This window comes from Brachyistius frenatus, unplaced genomic scaffold (genome assembly GCF_029030835.1).
Source record: "Brachyistius frenatus isolate BFR_SWC_R1_liver_20210118 unplaced genomic scaffold, ASM2903083v1 Contig_56, whole genome shotgun sequence".
Lineage (NCBI taxonomy): Eukaryota > Metazoa > Chordata > Actinopteri > Embiotocidae > Brachyistius > Brachyistius frenatus.
In genome coordinates this window covers 1,829,692-1,843,865 of record NW_027210655.1, presented here as the reverse complement: position 1 = coordinate 1,843,865, position 14,174 = coordinate 1,829,692, and positions in this window count along the sequence as shown.

Here is a 14,174-nt window from a genome sequence, read left to right as displayed (position 1 = left end):
GGTTAGTTAAATCAGCCGTTAGCTTTACGGCTGTTACAGATTGGTTAGTTTTCACGTTATAAAAGATAAAGTAGCCATCACTTTTTTTGTAAGAGGAGGCTGATATTGCTTACCTCCAAATTAATATCTATTTAAGGGCAGTATCCCCAACCATTCAACTGCCTTTCCCGTAAGGCTATCAAACTTTAAAGGAACTATTAGCCGCCGCTGTATAAATGGGGAGAAAATGATGGATGCCTACAGTAGACTATATAAACTAACATTTCATAAAGGATTTCTTTTCCGTTTTAGATTTTATTCTGCAAAACCGGGCCAAAAAGTCTTCACGACAATGATATCTGCCGAGTGCATTTCAAGCCACTCCAGATTTGAAGTGAAAGGCACTTAATTGAAGGGATACTTCTCAGGCCGTTATGGCACATAAAACATCCCAACCTTGTAAGACTTTTAGAGCTCGGAAAGGAGGACATCCTCCTGAAGAACCGAGACCATAAAACATGAATGAGCTATCCTCTCCGAATTAAACGGCACCATAGGGCTATTAAGAATCCTTTTAACTAGTCGGTGTACATTAACCTGTTCGTCGTCCTCTACATGAAATACAGCTGACGCTGATGTCCTATTTATCACCGTCAGCCTGACATGTTTGGTTTCGCTCAGTAGGCTGGCAGACTCCGAACCCCCCCCCCCTTGTCATCGGAGACCGAGGCGAGTCTGATGATGACTCACCCGTTCGCTGGGAACAGCAGTCACACCGGCGGAGGCAGCGGGATGACAATGGCGCTGCCATTTTGTTCAGCGGAGCCTCTCGATCCATTCGTTTTCCCCGTTCATTCAGAGTACAGGACGGGTATATCGTTGTGAGCACCGGGTGACAGGGAAACCTCCTGCATGGCTCACCAGTCTAACAACATAACAAAGACTCAGACAGCACAAACACACCGACTCCTGAATGCAGTTCACGGTTTTGCTTTCACGTGGACCGCATGTCCTTGGGCGGGGACGGAAAGCCGCATGTACAAAAGAGGGATTGTGGGAACTTCATACAGAAAGGCCTCGGTTAGGTTTGAAACAAAGGACTCAGACACTCATGCTCAATCCTATTCTTTATTAACATGCTGGTTTTCTTTTTGAAGTTTTATTTGCCTGTAAAACATTTGAACTGCATTTCTATGTATAAAATGATGTTATGGAAACAAACTTGAACTTTATGCTCTCCTCATACTTTTCTCTTTATTGTGCAGACCTTCAGTCTGCCTGCTAGTCCCGTCTGTTTCATAATCATATGACATCATTGACTTACAGCTACTGCGTGCGCTGTCCACATTTTCCTGATGTTGCTGCTCCACCCTTTTTTTTTTTCTCTCCATCTGTTTTGGGACTATTTTTGATTAGAAATCGATCCATTTTTTTTTTTTTTTTTTTTGCTTGTGCGCTACAAAGTTAGCTGGCAAGAGACTTTGGAATAGCTTAAGTGATGAAGCCACTATATTAGTGAGCAGTGTTGCCAAAGTGGTGACAGTTTAGTCTCTTTTAATTATTTTAGGAATTCAGTTAAAAACCAAATATTCAGGAAATAGTTGTGTGCTTATATAGCAGTCATGATTTTATTTTTTTTTTTTTTTAAATCAGCCAAAAATGATCCTCCACCAACAAATCCAATTGTCCAACAGCATCTCTACTATTAGGCAACACCACCTTGAGTTTAAGGCCCGTTGCAGCTTATACTGCCATCTTGTGGATGAATAGCTGTTTTGACTGTTGTAGGAATTGTGTATATTAACTGCGTTATCATCCAAATGATTTACCGCTGAGCAAGCTGCCGATTTAAGGCCCGTTGTGCTGCGTGTATCCTTCACTGTAATATCTGCTTAACTTCTCTGTTTAAATAATAATGAGTTTTAAATTCAAGAAGTTTTAAATCTAAAGACATTAAAGTTACTTTCCATGAATTCACCTTTGTATAAAATGGTCCTCCAAGCGTTTTAAAGTCAGCCCACTTGAGTTTGCATTTATGCAGCAAACTCAATTTGATATTTAGAAAATAAATGTTACGAATAACAGCTGACAGATTTTATCTTCCTGGACAGAAAGTACGTTGATCTTGTGGAAAATATAAATGCCTCACAGATATGTGGATTAGGAGGGGATTTACATTTGTGTCAGGGACGACTGAGCCGAGAGGAAATGCCTTTTTCTAGAATCCCACAAATATGTAAAGCAAAAAAAACCAAAAACAAATACGCTTTGGACAGTTACTTGTATTTCTTGTGAAATCTCAACTAATGATTTCTTGGTAATTAAGTTAGACTACTTCGTCCCTGAGAATTGCACAGAGCACATAATGTCCACGAGTACGCTACGAAGGTCAACAGCAGAATACCTCATTTAGTGACTCGCTGGTAACAACACAGCTAATGAAGGTAAAGTGGTTGTGTACTGCACACTTGAATTTCCACTTCCCCGCGCTGCTGCCCCGAGGGCTTGGTTAATTACCTCCTTTGTTTAAGATTGGTCTCACACCAGTCTCCAATGTGCGGTTAGCGGGGTGAGTGAGCAGTTTGGGCTTGATCAATAATAAGATTCCTCTGAAGCAGTTAATAATCCCACCTTCTTCCCCGTTGTTTTCTTTTATCCCATTTAGTCATCCCTCTTCGTTGGTGCTCATTTCGCCGGTTTGTTTTTCCTCTTCATCAACCTCCTGGTTTCTTGATGACTTCATGAGCGAGTCGTGGAAAGTCATACCGAGTTTGCTTAACAGAAAAAGAAGCAAAAGCAATGACGTTGAATATATGTATCGGTATGTTGGCATGCTCTCTTGTTCTTTTTTTTTCTTTAGTGCTATTAAGGAGCCAGTTTGAGACCACATTGGAAGGTTTGTTATTATTAGCGTTGGGTCCACATAACCACATCCACTCTTATGGACATCAGTAGGTGGCAGAGAACACATTTATGTTAAGGCTTTGGTTGCAGCACTGTAGTGAAACCATAAAAAAAACATGCTTGGTAAATGATCACTGTCATGACAGTCACAGAGACCGTGACAGAGAAGCACACAAGTAAAAGAGAATAAAAACATTAACGTGATAGTTTTGTTATGGGAACAATTAGCACATGCACAACTACCCTGTCTGAGAAAAACAAACGTTCAACTTAAACTTAAAATACAAACAGTTTTTTTTTTTTAATTCTTACAGGAAAATCCAAACAATTGGCTCCAATTACTTTTTGACGAGGCATCGCACCGTGAAAAATACATCCGACTTGCAGTGTACCACAGGAAACAAGAAGATTTCCTTAACAGAGAGAAAGCATCTGGCGTCAAACAGAAAGAAAAAACAATACCTCAGCTTTGGAATAAAATAGGTTTTTGTCAGTGACAAGTTTTTGCTCGTTACCCACCTTCTGTTTTATTGCCTTTCTGACTTGACTCTCCTCCTGCCTTAAAAAAAAGAGCAAATAAAACACAAGTTTTACTTGCCAAACTTCTCACGCATCACCATGAACGGTTTGCTAAACACATCCCGATTCTTAAAAGCAAAAGACAGCAGAGGATTTATTGAGCTGTTTGGGGAGATGCATGCTATGCACTTATTACTCTACATATATATCTCAGAGATTCACCGAATGTGTATTATTTAGAAATTTATCGGGAAATAGTGTTTTTTTCTGGATTTTTGTTTTTGCAGGCATGGATCTAATAAAATATGTTTACAATTTTTTTTTTTACCAAAAATACATTCATTTAATGTTGAGTGCACACGATAACAGACATATCCATTTGGCAAGTGTCATGTCTAAGCTCAAGGGTGGTCTCTGGTGTTGCACGTAAAAAGCCCGTCTTGATCTCCCGGTTGATCACTTTGACCCGTTCCTGTCAGCGTTGTTTCGGGGGTTCAGCCCAGCGTTTTGTGTTTCTATTGGGTATTGCATATATCTCATACAGCCAAGTCTTGTGTACCAGCCAGTAGTGACAAGATGCAAACTTGCAAATTACGAAACTTAAACCACCTCCAGCTTGCGTGGTGATTTTTTTTTTTTTTTTTTTCCCCTACCCTCCCGCAGTGGTCCAAAAGCACCTGTGACTGAATGAGTTTTGACCACATGTGGACGGTGACCAGTGACGTCCGCGGCGAGGGGTCTACATCCTGTTGCGACTCCGCTGTTGCTGTTGCAAACAATCTCCTGCGACTCCACGGCATCCCTGAGCCGTGCGTCTCATTTCCACGACCGGCACTTTTCCTTTGCTATTTTTTTTACTGTTTATGCATCTCTGAAGTGTGAAATTCACTTGTTAAAGTATAAAGATGTAAGAATTCAGCAACAGCTACCGACTTGGACACACATGCAGCAACACAGGTTTTCTTCTGCGTAATTAGACGCGTAGAATAAGAGATAATATTGTTCTGTCCTGCTCGTTGATATACATATATTTTTTAATATATAATTCTATATAATATATAATCTATAATATTGATCACAGTTTAGGAACTGTGATGCCCAGCAGTTATTACCAAGAGGGAGTGCTGCAGATGAAATAATTATTTTAATATCACTATATCATCTGTCAAACTGAAGGAAGAACACAGGTTAATGAGAGCAGCTGTGAGACCGGCTATATCGACATCTAAAATGAGCAATGAGAGAACAAGTTTGAGACACGAAGTCCAGCCACGAAACATTTTAAACGAGCTGCAAATGTATTCAGTATGCTGGAACCAGTGAAACGGCAGAAAAGAGTGAGGGGAAAAAAAAAACCCCAAAAACCACACAACCAGTAAATGCATTGAGTCCTACTGTAAAACAAGTCTTAAGGTAGCACCCTTATTAATTTCACATAAAAGAAGTCTTGAATGAAATTTTAAAAAAAAAGAAAATCGTTGGCTTTTAAAAGTATTTTTCCTGAATGGATGAAGCCAAGCTCATTTATATTTTAATTTGAGGCCTCTGGCGTTTTGAATTACAGCTATTGCAACTATGTCACAGAAGTATTTGAAAAAAAAAAAAAAGGGTAAAAAGCAGATAACTAATAGTTTTGTGTGAATTTGACCATTTGACAGGGGCATCAAACCCACGTGTTTCATTCATTCACAAGAGTTAAGAGAAAAGATGTCAAGGATTTGCTCCCCAAAACGATTATTGTTTTGTCAGCCAGGTGCTATCGCACGATTCTTTTCTTAAAGTTCTGATATAACGAAGGCCACGTAAGGCAGTCAGTGAGAGAGGTACATCTCAGCTGCAGCTGGGGCTCAACTTTTGACTTTTCATCTCTTGCATCACCCCATGCCTCAAAATCAGTCACCAAGGAAAATAACTCATCAGTGTTGAAAGACAAATGATTATAGAAGTGCGTCTTTGCACACTCGCATCTACTGTGTGTGCGTGCGTGTGTGTGTGTGTGTGTGTGTGTGTGTGTGTGTGTGTGTGTGTGTGTGTGTGCGTGTGTGTGTATGCAAAGCGGAGTGTGATGGGGCGGTGGGGGGGGGGGGCTGCTTTAAAAAAGAAGCTGTATTCTCCATTCTCTCGTGGCCCGGGCGGTGTTTCTGCTGACATAGTGAAATATTGATGTGGAATAAATTCCCATATAATTAGAGTGGCTGAATTAATCGGGAAGCGTTTAATTAGCGGAGTTTTCTTTCCAGTGGAGGGGGAGGTTTTGATCTGAGCCATATGGCTGTTCCCTCTGATGTGTCGCGGTTCACGGGCTTATAAATATGAACTACTTTTGTTGTACGCTTCAGTGAAAATGAGATTTTTAGTGACAGGGTAAAATGTGTAAGAGACAGGTACTATAGGGAAACTGTAATGGCATTGTATTTTAATTAGTACATCTGTTTTATTACCCAGAAAACAGACAAATTGGACTTAAGTTATTGGCACTAAAAATATGTATATATTTTATTTTTCATCATGAAAAATTCACACTTCATTTATTGGATATTTGTTTTGCATTAACTGATGTAAACTGCGGTAGTTTATTCCACAGCGGCTTAAATTTTGGATTTACTCGGGTCATTTTACACAGCAAAATGGATGGAGAGCCGTGTTGAAAGCTCTATAGGGGCGTACTTATGGGAACAGGAATACCAGAAAAACACACTATTAGCAAACCCCTCTATTATGCTTACCACAAAACGACCTTCATGCTGATGTAAGCAGATATAATGTCCAGATGAGCCTCATGGTACGTTTGCAGATACAGGTATTTGGTCATAAAAGGAAAAAAAAAAAAAAAATCAAATATTTGAAGAGCTTAAGAGCTTACTGGAGTTATTACTGTTCTTCCCAAGGGGAACGTAAATGTCTGTGACACGTCATAAGCCATCCAACATTTAGGACATTTCACATCCGTGCTCCTGGTGGTGCTGGAGAACAGAGTCAATCCCTGCAAGCTTGGTTTAAAAAATAAATAAATAAAAAATAAAAAAGAACTTTATTTGACCCATGCAGCTTTGCAAAAGCCTGAATGGACTAGTTGTCATTTTACAATGAAGGCTCTATAAAAACAATTCTTCACAGTGCCGGGGATAAAAAATAAAAAATACCACTGTTACGGAGATCTAAAGGGATATCAAAAGAACTATTATAAACATAGGACTATTTAGAAATGACATTATTTCCGATGTAATGAGCACGCCAAGTGTAGTTAAGGCTGCTCAGCCAATCAAACTAGCAATGCAATGTCCCCGAGGACGCTCAGTAACGTCTCTGTCTACAGACTCCACATGCGGCCGCAACGACGGTTCAGAATAGATGATGCCCGTCAAGCTGTAGCCAAACCTGTCGAGTCACAAGAAGTCATGCATTCGACGGCGACATATGGGAAGACATTAGAAAGACAGAGAGACCAATTACTGTATCATAATCAGAGATAACCATTATGGATGATTATATGAAAGCGAAAGCTGAAGCATGAATTTACTAAAAAAAACTCTAAATGCATGGAGCCAAATCGTTATAGTGGGCTGAGATGTTAAAAAAAAAAAAAAAAAAAAGTGTCTTATCAGGGCTAAAATGCTATTCAATATTTATTGGGCAGTAGTTGACTATTATTCATAAACATCCCCCTACACCACTGCCGCAGATACATACATGCATGTTTTGAGCTATTATCTTTTGAGATGAGGGTCATTGTTTACTCGGCACGTCCAACGTCAAACTTACGTCTCCCGGTGATAAAAGCTGGCCGTTGATTGTCGATCTCTGAATGGACTGTTTGCTTTTACTTTAAAACGAGAGGCGCTCGTAGACTTACGATATGCTGCGCTACACCTATATATACGTTTATTTTATTTTTTGAAGTTTTTGACGGCTGCAGTCGTCATTGCATGCTTCTTCTTGTTGTAATATTTAATCTCAAAGCGCCACGCTTTATAAAAGCTTGGTCATTTTTTTTTTTTTTCTCCTTCTGTTCCTTTTGTTGTTAAAGGACGGTTGGCAAACGGCTCTCGGGTGAATTACCGCCACCTTTTGACGGTAGAAATGTATTGTTACGAGGCGCCGGTAAAAACAATGGTAATAAGACAACATGATAGTGGCATACATTTTTTTTTTTTTTTTTTTTAATGACTTAAAATTTGAACACCACAACCCATCTAGAGTATTCAACACAGTACAGAAAAAATTAAAAAAGAAAAGGCAGGCGCATTGCAGCGTAGCATGATGTAAGATTAACATTCATAAATCTGTGCGATGCGTCACATCAAGTAATAACCTTCGATAAAACCAGCTACTTGAGAATCATATCGCACATTAGCATTATCTAAAGGAGTGTTACGGCCCTTAATGTGCAAAGTCATAAAGTATCTCGTGGCTTTTGTGAATTTGATTGATGTCGTGGTCAAAAAACAATCTGCCCTGCTGTCATCAGTCCATCAGTGGTGAGTGGGATGAAGGAAATAAAGATGGCAGGGCAGTCAGTGGTGCGATTTATGAGTTTGGACCTAGCTTTTGTTGAGGATGTAGATGCATACAGATGACTGTCAACGCAGTATTGTCTTTCATTTTTTTTTTTTCACGTTGTGTGATGTCTCCGACACCACGGGGTGCATTTTGGAACGGAGATATTGCAGTTGGTGCAATATGCATGCGTATATCCAAATAACTTTCAATAAGCTCTCTCTGTTTGATAGTAAAATATCGTTATTACAAATTCTTCTTCCGAGGTGTCAATGATTAAAGCAAATTTTTTTTTGGGGCCATTTTAACCTCCCTGTTCAATTTCATTTTGGTCCAACATTTGTATTAAAAAATATGGTACCTGCTGAGGAAGTGGAGCGTGTGAGGACGATTAGTTATTATTTAATTCCATTTGGTTAAATTATTATTTTTTTTTATTGCCAAGTGATGGACGAGGAAAACGTTAGCCTGGTGGGTCAGAAAACCCCACTAGCTGAGATGAAGAACGTTTATCTCTTCAGATGCGTTATGAGATCTGGATATTGTTCTCCACCACGGTGGCCCGTTCACTCCAATAAAAGCTGCTCGTCCTGCGCACGAAGTCGAAACAGGTTGTTGTTGTTGTTTTTTCCCCCTCCTGGTTTACTTCCACGTCGTGCGTCCCACAGAGAGGAAATTGCTCGCCGAGTTTTTTTTTTCTGCACACGCAGACCTTCCCGCTGCAGTAATGTAGATGCTTAAGAACATTTGCATGCGAAGTCACAACGAGGATGCATTTATCGGTATCCAGACCGAAAGCTCGAGGGCGTTACGTTGGTATGGGCATCTTGTTTCAGGTGCCGATACGACGATCCAGCGAGATCGGTTTCGGGAGAAGATTCGTGTTTTCGAAAGCTTGTCGCCCACAGAAATATCGCAGGGGCTGTCTTTCCATCCGCGGTGCCAACAACTGTCGGAGAGGTCGTGTTTTCACTTAGCCGATTGGTCGCCGGGTGGTGGGGGCGATGCCGTATTGTGCCGGCTGTGTCGAGCTGAGGAAGCTCAAACTCGGCCGTGACGCCAACGGCGCTTTCTAACCCGACGCGTTCATTAAAACGAGGAGGCGCCGCGGTTTACCGTGCGCCGCTCGCGTCGGCGCGACCGTAGATTTCCAGCTTATGAGGAACCCTGTGCCCACTTCAGTCGTCTCTGCTGCGGTGTGGTGAGATGTGATGCCGTCTAGTTTAAGCCATCAATATAAACAAACCCGGTTCGGCTTTTAATACTTCAAAATAGAATCTTGATATTACACGGATAGCTAACATTTGCACACCGGCCCCACGGCCCCAAATGGGGATAAATATTGTATCGCACATTTATTATCACCCCGACATCAACCACACACACACACACACACACACACTTCAGAGTTGCAAACTGCTAATGTATGCGAATGCTATTACCTGTTTAGATAGCAAACAGAGAGCGCAGCATTATCACAGCAGCTCAGCTTGCGGAGCAAACATGGCACTGTTTGTTTGTCTGTGGGATCTGTTTGTTTGCAATGGCAGGTCATTACCTCAGGAGCTCAGAAATGTAAGTGGACGACCCCTTAAAAAGTTCCCGTGGCTGTGTAATGTGAGGCCAAAATTGCTTCAGTTATTCACGTTCGTCAGAAACGGTTTTAGGCTCTCATTTAAAATGTAGTCTGGAGGATGAATGAATGAATATTAAGTTTTAACAGCCAACATTCGCCAGATGATTATGTGTCTTGTTTCCTGTTCCTCTGTTTGGGCAGTAGATGATTACAGAGCCTGCAGGTTTTTTTTTTTTTTTTTCTGCTTTAAATATTTATAAGCCAACAGCAGAGTCGGTATTCACGTAAATCATTTAAATTGAAAAGTTCTATAGATATTTGCATCATTAGAATTGGACATTGTGTAGCTGGCAAAGAGGGTCTGTGTTCATTCTTTAGATGAAGCATTGTAATGTCGAATAAAGGTGGACGACTGCCCTTTCTCCCTCGCAGAAATAAAGCCAAAGTAACTCGGATATGGACGATGTCGTTTTTGCTCTGGTGATGACGTTTGAAACCAGAGTATGTGCAGTCCTGATTGGGGGGTTGGGGGGAGGTGCTGAAGCTGCGGTATTGAGGCCCCGCCCACCTGTCAGCCACTTTTTTTTTCTTTTTTTTTGTATATATAGTATTAAAGAACTACATGAAATCAAACTTAAAATAAACACTTGAAAAAACATCAGAATCCAATCCATAAACATGGAGGGGGGCGTTTTTTTTTTTACCTACACAGTAACCTGTTGTGTCATTTATCTCTATATACAGTCCATAAAATGAACAACGAGATTAAAGAGTCAGGTTAAATCTGTCAGGATCAATATCTTTTTTTTTTTAAACAAATTTTAAGCGCTGATAAATAACAAACATCTCACGAACTGCGTTTGAGCTTTGTGGATTCACGATTAGTCGTCACCACCGAGTAAATACAGGAAGCTGCGGAAATCGCTTTTTACGTCATTTGTGCGGGTGCTACAAAACGTGTAAATCTGCGACGTTGCAGTTCGAGTCTTTCGGTACCGACGGCGATGCGATTCTGCCCGAGGCCGATTTAAACTGCCCCGTCCGTCTTTTGGCAGGAACCCAAACGCAAAGACGCGCGCTGCAGAAATCAACTGACAACGCCAGTCACCGACCCGTCGCGGACACCAAAAAAACAAACAAAAAAAAAACACCCCAGCAGTTCGCTGTGCTCTGTGTTATCACCGATGAGCTCCGAGCGCCGGGCTCAAACCGAACGTCCACGGATCTCTTTTGTTGCCTGGTGAAATGTGACGCTGACGACTCGAGCGACGGAGAGCGATATCGCACTCTCGTCTTTTGTTGCCTGGGTTTTTCGCAACTTCGCCGTTCAGGAAGTGTCACGGGGAGGAGATGAGTTCGCACGTCGCCCGTCTCGCCGCCCCTGTCACGCCGACGCCGGTTGCTGGTGGGCATGCGTGCACGTCTAAAAAAAACAGAGTGAGGGAACATGGATCTGTGTCCGACGCCTGCAGATCGAAAGGTATACCAGCTGTTGTTTGAAATTGTATTTTCTTTTTCACAATCTGATATACCAACTCAATCTACCATTTTTGTGCTCCAGACTTCAGAACACATTTACATGCATGATTAGTCGGGGGTTAACGGTCCCCCGAGGTTACAGTATGATCAATAACAGTATCAGCTGAGCCTGGCGCTATACGGGGGTTAAATCCTCTTTATTGTCCTGCTGAAATAGGTAGAAAGATCCTGTCTGTCCTTATTTTCACGGGGTTTTCTCCTCCACTTGCAGCTAATGATAAGAAAGGCGACCCAGAAATCAATCCAGGAACGAGTACTTGGGTAAGTAACCTGACTAAGGAGGTCCTTTCATGGACGCACAAAAGAGAAATGGTGAGCGGCGATGTAATCAAACAAGGCCAGTGACGGGTCATATATTTCTGGAACAGAATGGAGTCTGTCGCAGGTTTACTAATGGGCCCTTGACTAAAAGTGGGGGTGGTGGTGGTGGTGGTGGGGAGGGGTGTGTGTGTGTGGGGGGGGGGGGGGATTCTCCACCGCAAGACTAATTTAATTTTAACCAGAATACCGAACACAAAACCTTTCATTTTTCTACGTGGTTGGCGCGAGGCGTTAAAGCACAGTACCTCAAGTAAATTAAACATTTGTCTGGGGGGGGGGGGTATAAAAAAAACAACCAAAACCAAAGGTTTATAACACATTTACTTTCGTTATTGTCAAAGGGACTTTTAAGTGCATTTCTGGGGGGGGACACTTTATCATCTAAAAACATACAGTACATGGTGCGCGCCATCATCAGTGACCGAGTGCGGAACAGCCACTCGCTGAGCGGAGCATAAATGTTCTATGAAGCATGATGCTGGTAAAAAAAAAAAAAAAAAAAAGGAAGGAGTTTGTCGCTAAAGGGTCATCGTGGAGGATTTACGGGGCTCCACGTGGCAGAAACTGAACGCGACGTAAATAATTAGGTTTTCATCGGAGGATCATCACCTGAAACGAAGAATCCTTTTCATTACATTGCAATGAGCCTTTCGTATTTTGCGAGTGAAACTGCAACGTTTCTGTAGCCTAGAATTGACAAATCAAGCACTGGAGGGCCTTTTTGTTGTTGTTGTTGTTGTTGTTGTTGTTGTTGTTGTTCTTCGTGTTTGCGAGTTCTACGGCCGCTGAAGATCGGTGAGGACGGCTGTATTCAGTCGAGTTGCAGTCTACGACTTCACCACCAGATGCCACTAAATCCCACGCACTCCCTTTTATGTTTAGCTTTTTAATGGGAACGGTGTCCGACAGGAGGGATGATTTTTTTTTTTTTTTTTTTTTTTACGTGCTGCGTTTCATCGCTTTCAGCCACGACAACGACATCCTTCGGTGTCTGGAGAATGCAATTAGCAACCAAATGATCATTCCTCTCTTCACAACATCCGTGTTTGTTTACGAGTGTGTCTTGAGGGGTTTAGAAGAACTCTGATGGCAAAAATGTGAATTTGTTCAGCAGCTGATTCTGTACATTTTCAGACGTCCCGCTCCCCTATAGTTTCTGAAAGACAATTCACGAGTCTAAAATATTCTTTTTAATGGACAGCACTTTATATAAAGTAGTTCAATCATTTTGTTTGAAACCGATATGATTATTTCCTGTTTTGCAATGAGCAGTAATTATTCATGAGATAAAAGTAATAGAGCAAATTTGCATGCAGCTCTGGAGTTTTCCTTTGTATATTACTCTCGTTAAAATAAACCGTACCGCGGTAAATTTAATTACCACCCTTCCTCTTTCCATTCGTTTGAAAGTCAATGTGAATTAATGCGTTTCCTTTTTTTTTTTTTTGAATGTTTTGAACGATTTGGTTCGAGGCCGTTGACGGCCTCTTGCCTTTATCAACAGCTATTCAAAACCGCATGGCCCCGGCCCAAAGCGGAGTTCTTGGAAAAATTCCAGCGGAGCCAGAATCAATCTATTGCCAGCCGCAGCTGATCCATGGCCTTAGTATGAGGTTCATGCCAAACAACAACAACAACAACAAAAATAATAATAAAAGAAAGCTCCCCTAAGTGTCGTTTTTTTTATTTTATTTCTCTTCCTGTAACAAGATAACGCAAAGAGTTGGGAGTCAAATGTAATTCTGTATGTACCCGTTCTTTTACAGCACATCCAGCGCCATTAGGTAAATTATGGTGATATATAAAAAAACCAAAAAAAAACCAGACTGGAAACTGAGCACTTATTGAGGGAAGCCCTCACAACAGCATCAGCATAACCTCTTCTCGTTCATGTCCACGTGTTTTAGTTTAGCGCACTAACAGCAGCGTGTTCCTTCCTCATTAACAACCTGCAAATATGTATTTCCTTTTATGATTCTCGTTCGGGCTGTAATCACAAAATACCCGTCAACAAGAATTTTCTTTCTTTTTAAAAAAAATCTTTTTACTTCTACAAGAAACCCCGGGCGGGTTTTGTGTGTGTGTGTGTGTGGGGGGGGGGGGGAAAAGACACACCTCTGATGTTCAGCTGAGAGAAACCAGGTCACAGAATGAAGTTCTGACCAGCGAAGCTCAAAATTAAAGCACATGGTGGAACAGTGTGGGAGCAGCTTATTTCATGGGCTAGCAGCAGACAGTTTCAGGACTTCCTACTGACTGGGAGTGTGTGTGTGTGTGTGTGTGTGTGTGTGTGTGTGTGTGTGTGTGTGTGTGTGTGTGTGTGTGTGTGTGTGTGTGCGTGTGTGCACGTGTCAGAAAGCTGTTCCAACACCCCCCCCCCCCCCCACATTTCCATCTGCCACACTCTGCTCGGTCGCTGTGGAAAAAAAAAAAGGTATATATCACTCACTAGCAGTCGCCGAGGATCCAATTGTTATCGGGTTCACACCTGTCCAACAAAATCCTCTAAGTGGAAACTGACCGTGGCCGTGTAGAAAGATCAGCCCGGTAAAGTGCTTTTCATCGCTCTCCGGCGCTGCCGTACGCTCCTCGGGTTAGATCCTACTTTTTTTTTTTTTTTTTTAGCAGCTCAGATAAAGCACCGACGCGCGTGTCGACGCTCATTTTCTTACCGTTCGCCTTTGTGGTTTCACGTTCAAATTCGATCGCGAGTACTTCGCCGCGGACGGCCTTTACAAAAAAAAAAAAAAAGAAACCTTCAGACGGGAAAGAGCGCCTGATGAATTTGGCCTTTATTTGTTAAGGTAGCTCCGGCGAATAGAAGAACGCCGTGGGAATC